Genomic DNA, 15,487 nt, shown 5'->3' with positions numbered 1-15,487 from the left:
AAAAAAAAAAAAAAAAAAAAAAGAGAAGACAAAACCTAGCAGGATTACCAATACAAGTGGCTATGAAGGAAAAACATAAATAGTAGCAATTGATAAGTGTAATTTCTACTGGGTTGCAGCAGAGAAAACAGAGCACACAATTACTGATTACTGTGTAGGTCTACACCTATTTGTGAAAATATACACTTCGCCACGTGAGGGTGAGTAATATTTAGGAGTTGGGAATGCTGAAATTTTACTTAAATCTTATTTAAACTGTTAAGTTTTGTTAAAATGGAATTATATAAAATACATAAATGCTGAATTCATCTTTTGCTTCCACTGTTTAAATCTGGTTGGCTTTGGAAGCTAAAGTATGGAGCAAATGAGAATAAGATTCTTGTGTAAGGCAATAAGTTTCCCGGAAAGAAAAATGTGCTTTATCTTCCTGGATTATTGCTTTGAAAATTTTAACAGATGCTATTATGATGCATCTCTAGGATGCTATCCCACTTTTTCCATAGTTACAAGTCCTTATTTTGGGGTGGCGAGAGAAGGGGCAGAAGAGAGAGGTGGCAACAAATTTAAGAAACTTGGCCCACCTCCCAGTCCCAGGAGAAAATCATAATTAATCTAGGACCAGCATCACAATGCCATTCCCTTTGGCTAGTAATGGGGGTTAGCACGTGTCCCAGTTCAGGCCAATAAGATGTAGGCAGAAGTCTGCTTTGGGTGTAATAATTCTTGTTTCTTCTTTTAGAGATGGGGTCTTGCTATGCTGCTCAGGCTGGTTTTGAACACCTGGACTCAAGTGATCTTCCTGCCTTGGCCTCCCAGGTGGGAATATTTTCTATTAAAGATTTTCTTCCTGGTAAACAGGAGAGAGTACAAGAAGAACTGTGATCTCTTCTTTTTTGTTGTTGTTTTGAAATGGAATTTTGCTTTTGTTCCTCTGTCGTTTAGTAGACAGTGCTTCACCTTGTTGACTAGGCTGGTCTTGACTCCTGACCTCAGGTGATCCGCCCACCTCCGCCTCCCAAAGCGCTGGGATTACAGGCATGAGACACCATGCCCAGCGATTCTTTTCAACCCCTCTACCACCACCACCACCAGAGGATGTGTTGGAGCTACAGCAGCCAAAAGCCTAAGGATAAGGCCAGGTGCTGTGGCTCACGCCTATAGATCAATTGTTAACCACTTTTCCTGTAAAACTAAAAGAAATTAAAATAAATAGTGCAGGCCAGGCACAGTGGCTCATGCCCAGCGCTTTGGGAGGCTGAGGTGGCCGGATTGCCTGAAGGCAGGAATTTGAGACCAGCCTGGCCAACATAGTGAAACCCTGTCTCTACTAAGAATACAAAAATTAGCTGGGCAACATGGCGCACACAAGTAATCCCAGCTACTTGGGAGGCTGAGGCACGAGAGTCGCTTAAACTTGGGAGGTGGAGGTTGCGGAGAGCTGAGGCCATGCCACTGCACTCCAGCCTGGGTGATAGAGCAAGACTTCATGATTAAAAAAAAAAAAAGAAAAACCTATAGATAAAAGTCAGTATGTTTAGTGTGGTAGACTGGAAAAGTAGAATGTATGAGTTCTTCATAACTTTGTGGATCCACAAGCCTTGGGACCATCTTCTTCTAGACTCCTTGTTAAGAAAAAAATTAAATATTCCCACTTTATGAATGGGTTTCTATTATCTTCAACTGAAAACATTTCTGAGAGATACAAAATAGATCTAAATAAGTTCCTATAAGTCTAGTAATCAGGGGGAAAAAAAAACAATCAAGAGGGCTCACAGGAGAAGAGAAGGGGCTCTAGAAAATGTAGTTTACTCAGTATTTTTATTCTCAGTGCCTGGTCCCACCCACACACCTACAACTTTGGTCTTTTTTGTATAATTACTATTGCTATGTTGTTGTTGTTATTACACTGACTATCTCTTCAAAACTAGGATTTTAAACTTGGTACATGGGCTTTATGTATAGAAAACACTCAAATGCTTTATCATATTCATTTGCTAGGTGGTTGGGTATGATGGAAATGTGAAAATGATATAGCTGGATTTATTCTCATATAGACTAGCTACATTTTGTGGAGAAAATGCTTTTCCTTCCAACCAGATAATAACCTTGAGGTCGATTACAACAAAATCTCTTACTTTTGAAAACTAAAATATAATAACCAATGATAGCAATAGTAATTTTTAAAATTCCAAGGTATTAGACTTATATTTCTGATTGTAAATCAGTATGATCAACTTTAAATATATGAGAGGAATTTCCTTCATTCTATAAACCATTTTTATTAGATACTACTATTGTGTGCATTAAATAGTGGATTAGTACTTGCGCCATGTCCCACCTAACTCCTTCCCATCCTCAGGTCAAATTCAGCCCTTTGTTGAGATTTCATTTTGGCTAGAATATTTTAGTAAATACATTTTAGTAAATGTATTGAGCTACAAGTAACAAACAATAACATTAATAACAGTAATCCATTTAACCAACAAATTAATGAGTTTTGGCAAATATTTATTTCTATTTAGCTATCATAACAATCAAAATATAACTTCAATATTTCTGTCATCCCCAAACATTCCCGTATTCTTTTGCATTCAGTTATTCTTCACCCTAGGCCCCACCGATTTGCTTTCTCTCTCTGAGGTCCTGTTCCTTTTTGCTTTTTATTCCTTCCCCTTCTGAACTTCAGTTTGGATTGTTTCTATTGCAGTGTCTTAAAGTTCGCTGAATTTTTCTTCTGCAGTGTCTAATCTGCTCTGAATCCCATCCATTGAATTTTTTATTTCAAATATTATACTTTTTATCATTAGAAGTTCCATTTGGTTCTTCTTTATATCTTGCTCTCCTCATAATGTTAATCTCCTTTTAATTCTTCTAGCATATATATATATGTGTGTGTGTGTGTTATATATATATATATATATAATAATATTATATTCTTTTCTTTTCTTTTCTTTTTTTTTTGAGACAGAGTTTCACTCATGTCACCCAGCTGGGAAGTGCAATAGAGCAGTCCCTTGGCCTCACTGCAACCTCCTGCCCTCCCGGGTTCAAGTGATTTCTCCTGCCTCCAGCCTCCCCAGTTGCTGGACTACAGGTGGCCGTCACTACACACGATAATTTTGTATTTTTAGTAGAGACAGGTTCAGCCATGTTGGCCAGACAGGCTCGAACTCCTGATGCCTGCCTCTGCCGTCCCAAAGTTGCTGGTATTATAGGCCTGATGCCACATATGCCTGGCCTTCTAGCAATATTTAAAAAGATTTAATCCTTGCCTACTAAAGCTTATAATTTGTCCAGTTTCCATTAACTAAATTTTTCTTCTGATAATGTGTTACAACTGTCCAGTTTATGACATTAAGTTTTTAATTAATGCTTGATCATTATTTGGGGAGGTGGATTTTAGTTTGTGTATTTTTTAGAGTGTTGGACTTTGTTCTGACAAGCACTTGTTCCCTTTGAATATTAAGTCTGTTAAGGCAAATGTAGACTATGCTTTGCTCTAGTGGTGTTAGTTAGCTCCCCTACAAAAGCATAATCTCCCCAGGGCATTTCCGAATGCCCAGTGTGTTCAGTCCCGGCTCCTCCACTCTGACTGGCCTAGGACTCAAATGTGGCTGTAGCCCCTGTGATTCTGGGACCGTGTTTGGTTATAACCTTTTCCCAAGTTGTCATTCCTGGCCATCGTAAGGAGTAGTATGCCTTTATGCAAGGTACTCTAAAGATTTCTGGAGAATCTTGGGCAGTCTTCCCCTTATAATCATTCATTCTGCTTTCCAAAGCTAGCCAACAATAGATTCCTGAGCTCCAATCTCTGTCCCTTATTTCGGTCCATGCGTGTGTCAGATTGCCCTCCCTGTGCACTGTCTGGAGAGTTCTAGAAGATAAGCCGGAAAGATAAATGTTTTCTCTCTTTCATAGACCACGATCTTGTGCTGCCTGTTTTCCAATATATGAAATTTGTCTACTTATAAACTTTGTCTAGTTTTCTGTTGTTATGGCTGGAGGTAATCTCATTCCAGTTTACTGTCATCATGCCTCAGAACAGCCATTAAAATGTTTTGAATGTTAATACTTTATACTGGCATATATCTCCAGAAAATGATATCCCAACTCGCACTACTCCTTATGTCTAGCACCCCTCTGATTCAACACATTTATATTACTTCTTGACCCCAGAAGATTTTGGAATTCCCAATTACACCAATTATTACTAACCTTGTATGGAGTAATTTTAAAAAGATGTCCCTCAACAGCATGGTCTAATGAAATTTTAATTTGTAAGAAACTATCAAAAAAATTCACTGTTAGGTTAAATTTTCCATCAGAGATTTAGTCTGCTCGGATAAACCCCCAACCCTTTGCATTTATATGATTAAATCAAATTCTCTAAAACATATTCAAATAAACTTGTCTTCTTCTTACAAGGGAATATGAGGCATTAACCTTTTCTTTGATGACTAAATGGCCATCAAATTATGAAACACTGGCTATAACTTTACTGAAATTCCGATCAGATAATCAAAATTACTATTGAGAACTGGTGCCTTAAGGAAGGTATTCAAGCATCTTTGTTCAGAATAAATGTTCAATTTTCATTACTCTACTGTAAGTGTATTTTCAGGGTATGTAGCTTAGTAACAAAATAACAAAAAAAAAAAAAAAAAAAAAAAAAAAAAAAAAGGAAGTAGCTCAAGCAAGGTTTAAGTTTATTTTTCCTTCACATAGACGCTCAGAGTATGCTTGGAAGTCAGGCAGCTCTGCTCAAGTGGGTTTTACAGAGTCCCAGATTGTTTTCATTGCTGCCTAGTCATTGACTCACGTGTTGGCCTCATCTGCACAACTGAAGTCAGAAACCACTTGGGCCACGACAGAATAGAACAAAAAGAGAAAACAAGGGGACAATCTATTTCTTTTTCAGGAAGCAACCCAGAAATTGTAAATTTCACTTCTCATTCTCTGTTGGTGAGAACTTACTTGCCTAGCCACACCCAACATAAAGGGAGTTTGTGAAATGAAGCAATTTGGCCACTGCTCTGCTGAAACTTAGGAGGTTATAATACTAAGACAAAAGGAAGAACCAATACTGTTGGACAAGTTATAATCTCCACCACTTATTATTTTAACTTTTAACTTTTAACTTGTGCTTTGTAGACAAACAACCACATAACATTGTTTATTTATAGCATTTACAAGTTAAAACAGTTTGTCTTCAAAGCAATGCTCTAAAGTAGAGCTCTAAAGCTCTACATGCTTTAGAACCAAAACAGATTTTTTCACTGAATAGTGAAAATTTATTCATTTCTTTATTGCATACTTGATAGATAATAACCTTATGTAATGCTCTGTGGAGGAGTTGAAGATGGTTCTTGCTCTCCAGATACTGGACTTTAATAGGGAAGACAAGGTAGGCACAACACATGATTACAGTAGATGCCAATAGGTGCTAAACGTTATACCAGGGCAGAGAAACAAGTGCTTACTCTCAGATAGTGACCAGGCAAATGTCATTGAAAAGGTAATACTTCCACTGAAGATGAGTACAGTTGTAGAATGAGTACAATTTTTGTTAAATATGAGAAGAAGTCAATGCAAAGTTATGAGAATAAAAATAATCTCTAATCTGAAAGGAAGGAAAGATTCATCCTGAGAACAGTAGAGAAAGCAGGAAGATCAATTTTGAAAAGGCCTTGAAACACAGCCAAGTAAGTTGTTTTGCTATGTTCTCTTGCTTTTGGGGTGAGGGTGAAGTACAATGGAAATTTTTTCATCATTTGAGTAGTAGTGTTTTTTAAAATTGATCATAGTAGTGTTTTTAAAATTGTTTTGGTAGTGTTAGGAAAGGTAGGTCTAGTTGAGAAAAAAATGGGAAGGAAGACAATTTTATTGCAAAAACACAGAAGTCAGATAATGAAAGACTAAAGTAGGGGGTTCTTTGTCTTGCAAGTTCCATAAGATTTTTTAAATGATAGTACTGAATATCAAATTTAATGCAAGCAAGTGGAATTACTTGACAAGATTGAGAAGAAGGAGTGAGGAAGGCAGTGGATGTGCTCTGATGAATGTATTGGTTTGCTAGTTCTGCTACAACAAAGTGTCACAAGTTGGATGACTTAAACAACAGAAACTTACTGTCTCACAGATCTGGAGGCCAGAAGTCAAAATTCAGTGTATCAACCGGGTTGGTTCTTTCTGAGGGCTGAGAGACAGATCTGCTCGTGATCCCTCTCCCTGACTTTGGATGGCTACCTTCTCCCTATGTCTTCACATCATCTTCCCTCTATGCATATCTCTGTGTCTAAATTTCCCCTTTTCATAAGAACATCAGTCATATTGGATTAGGGTACACCCTAATATCCTCATTTTTACCTTGATTACTTCTGTAAAGACCCTAAAGAGACCTCTGTAAAGACCTCCAGATAGAGTCACATTCTAAGATACTAGTGGTTAGAACTTCAACATATCTTTTGGGGGGGACGCAATTCAATCCATAACACTTGGCTTGTAGCAGCATAACTGTGACGTTTACAAGGAGTTCTCCCTGTGTACATGTGTGAGTCCAAATTTCTTTTCATAAGGACACCAGTCATATTGGATTAGTGGCCTACACTTCTGCAGTATGACTTCAACTAATTATATCTGCAATGACCCTGTAAGGCTCTTTGTGACCCAAATAATGTCATATTCTGAGGTACTGTGGGTTAGGACTTCAATATATTAATTTAGTAGGAGAGGTGGGGGAGGCACAATTCAACCTACAACAATGAAGATTCACCTATTCATTGCTCTAAAAAATTCAATACATTTTAGGAAAATATATTACTTATTCATGTATTCATAATGATATGTGAGTTATAACTCCTTTTAAATATGACAATGAGAGAACAAAACATTATCAAACTCAATTTTATTGATTCTGCTACTATATGTGGTCAAGACAAGTTATCTTAAAACAAAATTTAATAAAAAGGTCTTAACAAGAATAACCAAAATTTCCTTCTACTTCAAAGCTTCCTTTTATTAACATCGTTCTTAAAAGAGAAATAACACTTGCAGCCTGATCTCCATGATCAACCCGTATATTTTGGTTTTCATCAACACATCTCTAACACACCACTTTATTGGTGCATTATCATTATTGCCACTGTACTCATTAAATTCAACTTTTCTCAGTCCTCCTCATTTTAATTGGAAAAAAGCTAAAAAATATACTGTTTTGAAAAATTCAAACACTGTAGAAGAATACAATGAAAGGTCCTTTCCCGAGCTCCCTACCTCAATCCTAATCTCGTAAACTGCAAACAGCATATTGTAACTCCATCCAGATGTTTTCTGTGCATGAATGGGCATATATATTTCTTCATTCCACATTTTATTGTAAATGGGATTTATTTTGCACACTGTTTTATAACTCATTTTTTTCTACCCAACAATTCTAGAGCATTTTTCCTCACAGGTACGTATCAATCTAACTTATTTCTTTAAAATAGCAGCAGATAATTCTTTGTAACATATTTAACTTGTGTAAGGAGTTAAATATGTTGCCAAGGAGATTTGATAGCTGAGCAAGGAAAAAGATACGACCACCAGATGGCACTAGCACACAGTTTATTTGAGCAGAGACTGACAGATTTGACTGGGGGTGAGGGTGGGAGGTGGGGTAAGGACAGGGGCAGTTTCTCAGTGATAGCATGATACCTTCCAAAAGAAAGGGTGCAAAGGCGACTTTCCAGAAGGGACATAGAGGAAGGTCTGAGGGGAAGTGTTTAGAGGGGGTATGTGTCTAGGTGATGTCACTCAGCAGCATGGTGGGATTCTCTGGGCAAAGAACTCTGAGAGAAGCCGTGGCCCCAGCATTTATCTGATCTATGGGACCTATGGCTAGCAGATGTTGGGTGCAGTTTCTCAGGATGTGCGAAGCAGGCAGGCTGTAAATGGCTAACAATCTGCTTTTGGGGGCTATATTTTAAAACGACTGGATGTGTAGAAATTTATGTTTGGCAGTAGCAGGCTTTTGAGTTAACAAGTCCCAGCCTGCGTGAAGAAGTAAACAACACAGAGCCAGGGGCCATCTTTAACTCATTTTTGTAACAACTAGCTCCCTATTGAGAGGCACTTTACAAGTTTTCCCCAGCCAAAAAAAAAAAAAAAAAAAAACGAAAAGAAAAGAAAAGAAGAGTCACAAACAGGTAAAAAGAAAAATTACGAATTTATATATGACAAAAGTCTAATTTTATAAGTATAATCAGGACTCGTAGAAATAAGAAAAATGATAAATTAGCACAGCTGTCTCCAAAATCAACCTTGAAAACTACAGAAACAGGAAGAAATTGGCTGTTGGAAGTAAAATGAAGATTGCGAAAAACCCCTGGGAAGAAGGGAACTAGTGACTAGAAGGGTGGGAGGCAGCCAAAGATCACAGCAGTCGCATGGGGAGGAGGATGTCCCTGGAAGCTTGGGAGGCTCTGGAGAGGTTGTGTATAATTTTAGCTCTTGTCTCCTGTACTTCACCTGAGAAATGGGAACCTTTGCTGGCCTCCCAGTGTTGTGAAGCACTAACAGAGGAGCACAAGGCCAGGCTAATAAGGAGCTGATAGAAACAGGACTAGGATGAATTGTACCCTGGAATGTTCAGGCCTCCAACTCCTGTCAGCAGAGGTTACTGCTCCCTGGAGCTCTCTCCTCTGAAACTTAACCCTTCTGCTTTCCTCAAATACTCAAAAAAGGATTCAGTTGAGAATGTGTCTTTGAGCACTTCCCTAATACACAACACAGAGCAGTATAGCTGATTTCATCAGTAAATTAATGTGATGCTACAGGTCCAAAGAAACTAGGTACCTATATTAGTCCATTTTCATACTGCTATAAAGATACTACCTGAAACTGGGTAATTTATAAACAAAAGAAGTTTAATTGACTCACAGTTCTGCATGGCTGAAGAAGCCTCAGGAAATTTATGATCATGGCAGAAGGTGAAGGGAAGCAAGGCACATCTTACATGGTGGCAGGAGGGAGAGAGAGCGCAAGCACAGGAAATGCCAGACACTTATCAAACAACCATGTCTCATGAGAACTCCTTCACTATCACAAGAACAACATAGGGGAAACTGTCCCCATGATCCAATCTCCTCCCAACAGGTCCCTCCCTCAACATGTGGGTATTACAATTTGAGATTAGATTTGGGTGGGGACACAGAGCCAAATGATAACATTCCACTCCAGCCCCTCCCAAATCTCATTTTCACATTTCAAAACCAATTATGCTTTCCAAACATTTCCCTGAAGTCTTAACTTATTCCAGCAAAATCCAAGTCCAAAGTCTCATCTGAGACTAAGCAAGTCCTTTCTGCCTATGAGCCTGTAAAATCAAAAGCAAGTTAGTTACTTCCAATATAAAATGGGGGTACAGGCATTGGGTAAATCTTCTCATTCCAAATGGGAGAAATTGGCCAAAATAGAGAGGCTACAGGCCCCCTGCAAATCTGATACTCTGATACCCAGCTGGGCAGTCATTAAATCTTAAAGCTCCAAAATCTCCTTTGAATAAAGAGATGGAAAATACAAAACAAAAATACAAAATATAAAACATGATGCAAGGCAATGTACAGCTTCTGTGGCTGTTTTCATGAGCTGGTGTTGAGTACCTGCAGCTTTTCCAGGAGCACAGTGCAAGCTGTCAGTGGATCTACCTCTCTGGGATCTGGAGGATGGTGACCCTCTTCTCACAGCTCCACTAAGCAGTGCCCCAGTGTGGAACCTGTGTGAAGGCTCCAATTCCACATTTCCCTTCTGCATTGCTCTAGCAGAGGTTCTCCATGAAGGTTCTGCACCTGCAGCAGACTTCTGCCTGGACATCTAGGCATTTCCACACATCCTCTGAAATCTAGGTGGAGGTTCCCAAACCTCAACTCTTATCTTCTGAGTACCCACAGACCCAACACCACATGGAAGCTGCCAAAACTAAGGGCTTGCACCCTCTAAAGCAATGGTCCAAGCTCTACTTTGGCCCCTTTTAGCCGTGGCTACAACTGAAGCAGCTGAGATGCAGGGCACCATGTCCTGAAGCTGCACAGAGCAGAGGAGTCCTGGGCCAGGCCCACAAAGCCATTTTTCCCTTCTCACCTTCTAGGCCTGTGACACAGAGCCAAACTATATCAGTACGTGAGAAGAATAATTACAATAAAAGAAACTTAAAACAAATTGAATAACACATACCACATGAAGCAGATTTATTGAAAGAGATGGACCAATAAGCAAGTACCATATATATCTGCAAGAGTAAGGAAGGATATTGATGATAGAATAAAGAAATAAGAAATTACTTTTAAAAATTATAAGTATTTATTTTAAAAATGAGATAGTTAAAATGTGGATGACAATAAGTGGGATATACAGCAAGATGATTACATCAAACAAGAAAATAGTAAATCAGAAGATCAGTAGAAAGTCTCCCTAGGGCAGCAGAAATAAAGAGATGGAAAATACAAGACATAAAAATGAAAAGGGGGCACTAAAAGTTAGGGAGGATAGTATTATCAATGCCCAGATAGTATAAATTCCAAAAGCAAATTGAAAGAGGCCACAGATTACCAAAGATGTAACAAAATGCCAATACCTGGAAATATAAAGTCAAACTGAAGAAAAGCAAAGACAGAAGATATTATTAAACAATTCCACAAATCTAAATCACTCACAAAGGTATGAAATTTAAAATGCAACTTCACAATAGGAGTATTGGACTCATATTCTCTAAGAGAATATGAACTAATATATTTGTGGTTAAAAAAATTTAACATATTGTATTGTGAAGTATGGCATATAAACATAAAAGTGCACAAAATCAAAATGTGAAAAAGAGGAATTATAAAGCAAACACCAAGGTAACTACCACAGAGGTGAAGAAATATTGCTGGCCACCTATAAAAGTATCTGTAAAAAATGTAATGTGATCCATTTTGCCTGATTTTAAATTTTATATAAATGAGTTTATACTGTACATATTTTTGTGCACTGCTTCCTTTACATTATGATAAAAATTTATCCAACCTGTTTAGTGTACTTGTCCTTTGGTCATTTCATTGCTATCTAAAATTTACCACACAACACTGTTATTATAAATAACACTACTGCTATTCTTGTATATGTACCCTGAGAGAAGTGTGCCGGAGTTAGTCTAGGGTATATACCCAGGAATGACATTGTTGCCTTAGAAAATGTACACATTTTAACTTTTAGACAATGCCTAACTGGTTTCTAAAATTGTTAAACAAAAGTTTGCTCTTTGAAGTCAGGAATACGACAATGTTGCCTGCCCTCCCTCCCTTCCTTTTCTTCTCTTTTTCCTTCCTTCCTTCCTTCCTTCCTTCCTTCCTTCCTTCCTTCCTTCCTTCCTTCCTTCCTTCCTTCCTTCCTCTCTCCCTCCCCCCTTCCCTCCCTCTCTTTTTCTCTCTCTCCCTCCTTCTCTCTCTCTTTCTTTCTCTTTCTCTTTCTTCTGTCTCTCCTCTCTCTCTCTCTTCTTTCTTTTGAGATGGATTCACTCTCTTACCCAGGCTGGAGTTCAGTGGCAGGATCTTGGCTCACTGCAACCTCTGCCTCCCAGTTCAAGCAAATCCTCCCACCTCAACCTCCCAAGTAGCTGGGATTACAAGCATGCAGCACCATGCCTATCTGATTTTTGTATTTTTAGTAGAGACAGGGTTTCACCATGATGGCCAGGCTGGTCTCACACTCCGAACTCCTGACCTCAAGTGATCCGCCTACCTTGGCCTCCCAAAGTGCTGGGATTATAGGCGTGAGCCACTGTACTTGGTGTATTTTACAAATCTAAAAAAAATCTAGGCTTGTAATTTTAACATAGGAAAATATTTTATAATTTTCAATAAATTAAAAAAAAAAACCACCACACCTTTGGCTCTCCTGGTCCTCAATTATGTAGGTTTTTGTTCTTGTTTCAATAGTTTATGCTTTTTATTCTATTCTACCTTCTTTTTTGACCTTATTTTGTTTTCTTTTCCCCTAACCCCTTGACATATGGATGGCTAGTTCATTAATTTTCAGCTTTTCTTCTTTTCTAATATTTATACTGAAGTCTCTAATATTTATATGAATGGAGCTATTACTTTAGGTGCATCCCACTAGTTTGGAAATTTATTATTTTTGTTATTGTTCAGCCCAAACTATTTTCTAATTCCCATTATGATTTCTTCTTTAGTTCCTGACTTATTTCGAAGTACAACTTTTTAATTTCTCAATATATGACAATTCTCTAGTTGTCTCCTTGTTATTGGTTTCTAGTTTATGAGGTGGTCAGAGAACATATTCTATAGATTTAAATCCTTTCAGATTTGTTTAGACTTGCTTTCTGACCCAATGTATGATCAATGTTGTTAACTATACCACACATATTTAAGAACACATGTATTCTTGTAAGAACTGGAAGCACTATTCTGTGTAGATTTGTTAGGTCAAATTTTGTTGTGGTCAAGTCTTCTCAGTCATTGGTGATTGTTTATCTGTTTGTTCTATTATTTACTGAAAAATGGCACGCTAAGATTTCCACCAAGGCTGTTGGTTTTTCAACTTGAAACTACATCGGATTTTCCATTATATATTTTGGGCTATATTACTAGATGCACACGAATTTAAAATGGAAACTTTTTATCATTACTAAGTGATATTTTATATCCGCCATATTACTTTTTGACCTAAAGTCTATTTCATATAATTGATATATGTATACCAGAATTCTTTCAGTTAGCATTCACCTTAAATAGCTCTTTCCATTTATTTTTCTATTTTCATGTATCTTAGATGTGTCTTATAAACAGCATACAGTTGGATGTTTTCAATACAATCTGATTTATTTTTTAGTTGGGGCAGTCATTTCATAATTACTACTTTATGGATTTAAATCTACTCCCATTTTTTTTTTATTTTCCTTACTGTCTTTTATTTCATTTTTTCTCCTTTATTTTCTTAGTTTGAATTACCTGAGTATATTTTAATCATTAATTTTATTTTCTCTACTTGTGTGTAACCTGTACAAAGTTAAGTACCCTATTTCTTTTAGTGGTTACCCTAGAATTATGCATTTGTACTTACTGTATCAATACCTAATGTTAATCAATACTTAATCCTTACACATACATACAGCACATACATACACACACACCTGAGTATATTTGTTAAAGTACAGGAAAATATCTCTAAAGATGTCTCCAAATCATCTACAGTGGTTATTGCATGGGGCAAGGGGGAAGTTGGAGGGGAAAAGTGGGGGGATTCATTTTGCTTATCACAGTGGTGCATATATATATTAAATAATAACAAAAAATTAGCCATCATTATCTTTATTCTTACTCTGTAGAATTCATGTTTGCATTTGCTACAGTGTATTTTGAACATATACAGTATATTTTTAACATGTCTATAATCAATGTTATTTAGGGGTTGAATCTGAATAAGGAAAATATGAAGATTTATTTTAAAACCCAACTAAAATAAAAAATAAAAGTTTCAAATATCTGACTTATTAAGTTGTTGGCATTTTGAAGTTTAGGAATGGGATAGGAGTAGGTAGGAATTTTACAATCAATAGAGCAATCAGTTACAGCTAAAATAGCCAGAAGGAACATTTAATATTTAAAAGATTTGCAGTAACATAGAACTTAGGAGGGTGATCGCCACAGGGCCAGACTTAGGGAATGGGGTAGGGTGGGTGAAAGATGGCTTCACAGGAAGTGGCTAAAGAATGGAGCTAGGGTGTAAATATTCTAGATCAATTGGAGTCTTTCACAGAGTAGTCATGTGCACGTAACAATGTTTTGGTCATGGACTGCATTACAATGGTGATCCCATGAAATTATATCCTATTTTTACTGTACATTTCTTATGTTTAGATACACAAGTACTTACCATGGTGTTACAATTGCCTACTGTATTCACTAGAGTAACATGCTGCACAGGTTTGCAGTCTAGGAGCAATAGGCTATACCATATAGCTTAGGTGTGTAGTAAGCTATACCATGCAGGCTTGTGTAAGCGTGCTCTATGATATTCACATGACAAAAAACAAACAGCAAAACCCCCATTGAAACATTTCTCAGAAAGTATCCCCGACCTTAAGTGATGCATGAATGTGCTGCCTCCACAGTATATATTCAAAGGTGACCTTCATTGTGTAGATTCACATGAATGGACTTTCACCCACTTAAAAAAAGTCGTGTGAAAATATCTTGCCCCTAGATTCAGGTATCTTCTGGACACACTCTTGTTTACAATTTTAATTATTTCAAAAAATTGATATATCTGTTGATTAAATACAAGTATTTGTGGCAGGAGAATAGGGTCCGTAAGCAGGGAACCTAGGACTGATTTGTGCTGACGGGATATGCATGTCGGGGTATCAGTTGAAAGGCTACTCCTCTTTCAACCCCTCCCTTTTCTGTGTGGCAGTTGCTGCCTGGCAGTTGCAACCCTTCTTTTTCTGTGTGGCAGTTGAAAAATGAAAGTGCTTCAGATTGGTCCTCTCCCTCAACCAATCACACTTGTGGCAGACCAATGGGAAACCTCTAGAAGGTATTTAAACCCCAGAAAATTCTGTAACCCGTGCTTTTGAGCAGCTTGCTACAGCTCGCTCCCACCCAGTGCAGTGTACTTTCATTTAAAATAAATCTCTGCTTTCGTTGTCTTGCTTTATTTGTGCGTTTTGTTCAAAACTCCAAGTACCCAGACAACTACCCTCAACCGGTAACAGCTGCACACACGTATCAAGGCACACTAGCTTCACCCCGCCTGGAGCTTCTTCCCATGCCTAGTTTTCTTTTACAATTCTGGTCTCTGCTAAATTATCACTTCTAAAAGAGGACTTTATAGAGACCACCATGTGTAAAACAGCTTTTCTCCGTGCCCTACCAGCTAATTTTTATTAGAGTATTTATATTATTTGAAATAATATTATGTTTACATGCCCCCCTCCCCTGGAAAATGAGCTGAGTGAGGAATACTGTTGGAGTATCCCCAATACCAGGCACACAGTAGGCATTCAATAAATAGTTTTTGAATGATTGCATTGTCTACAGAATTCTAACATGTATGGGTGAAACAAAGACTCTCAAAGAAAACAAAAACTGGGTTGGCAGAGGCCTTGAATATGAGGAAGTGGCCTTTCCGAATAAAGAAACTAAGACTTGGCAGGGCGTGGTGGCTCAGGCCTGTAATCCCAGCACTTTGGAAGGCCAAGGCCAGCGGATCACCTGAGGTAGTACGGAATTCGAGACCAGCCTGGCCAACATGGCGAAACCCCGTCTCTACTAAAAATACAAAAAACAATAATAAAAAATAATAATTAAAAAAATTAGCCGGGTGTGGTGGCGGACGCCTGTAATCCCAGCTACTAGGGAGGCTGAGGCGGAAGAATCGCTTGACCCCGGGAAGAAGGAAGAAAGAAAGAAAGGAAGAGAGAAGGAAGGAAGGAAAGAAGCAAAGAAGG

Source organism: Rhinopithecus bieti, unplaced genomic scaffold, assembly GCF_001698545.2.
Source record: "Rhinopithecus bieti isolate Rb0 unplaced genomic scaffold, ASM169854v2 scaffold_5260, whole genome shotgun sequence".
NCBI lineage: Eukaryota > Metazoa > Chordata > Mammalia > Primates > Cercopithecidae > Rhinopithecus > Rhinopithecus bieti.
This window is presented reverse-complemented; position numbering follows the sequence as displayed.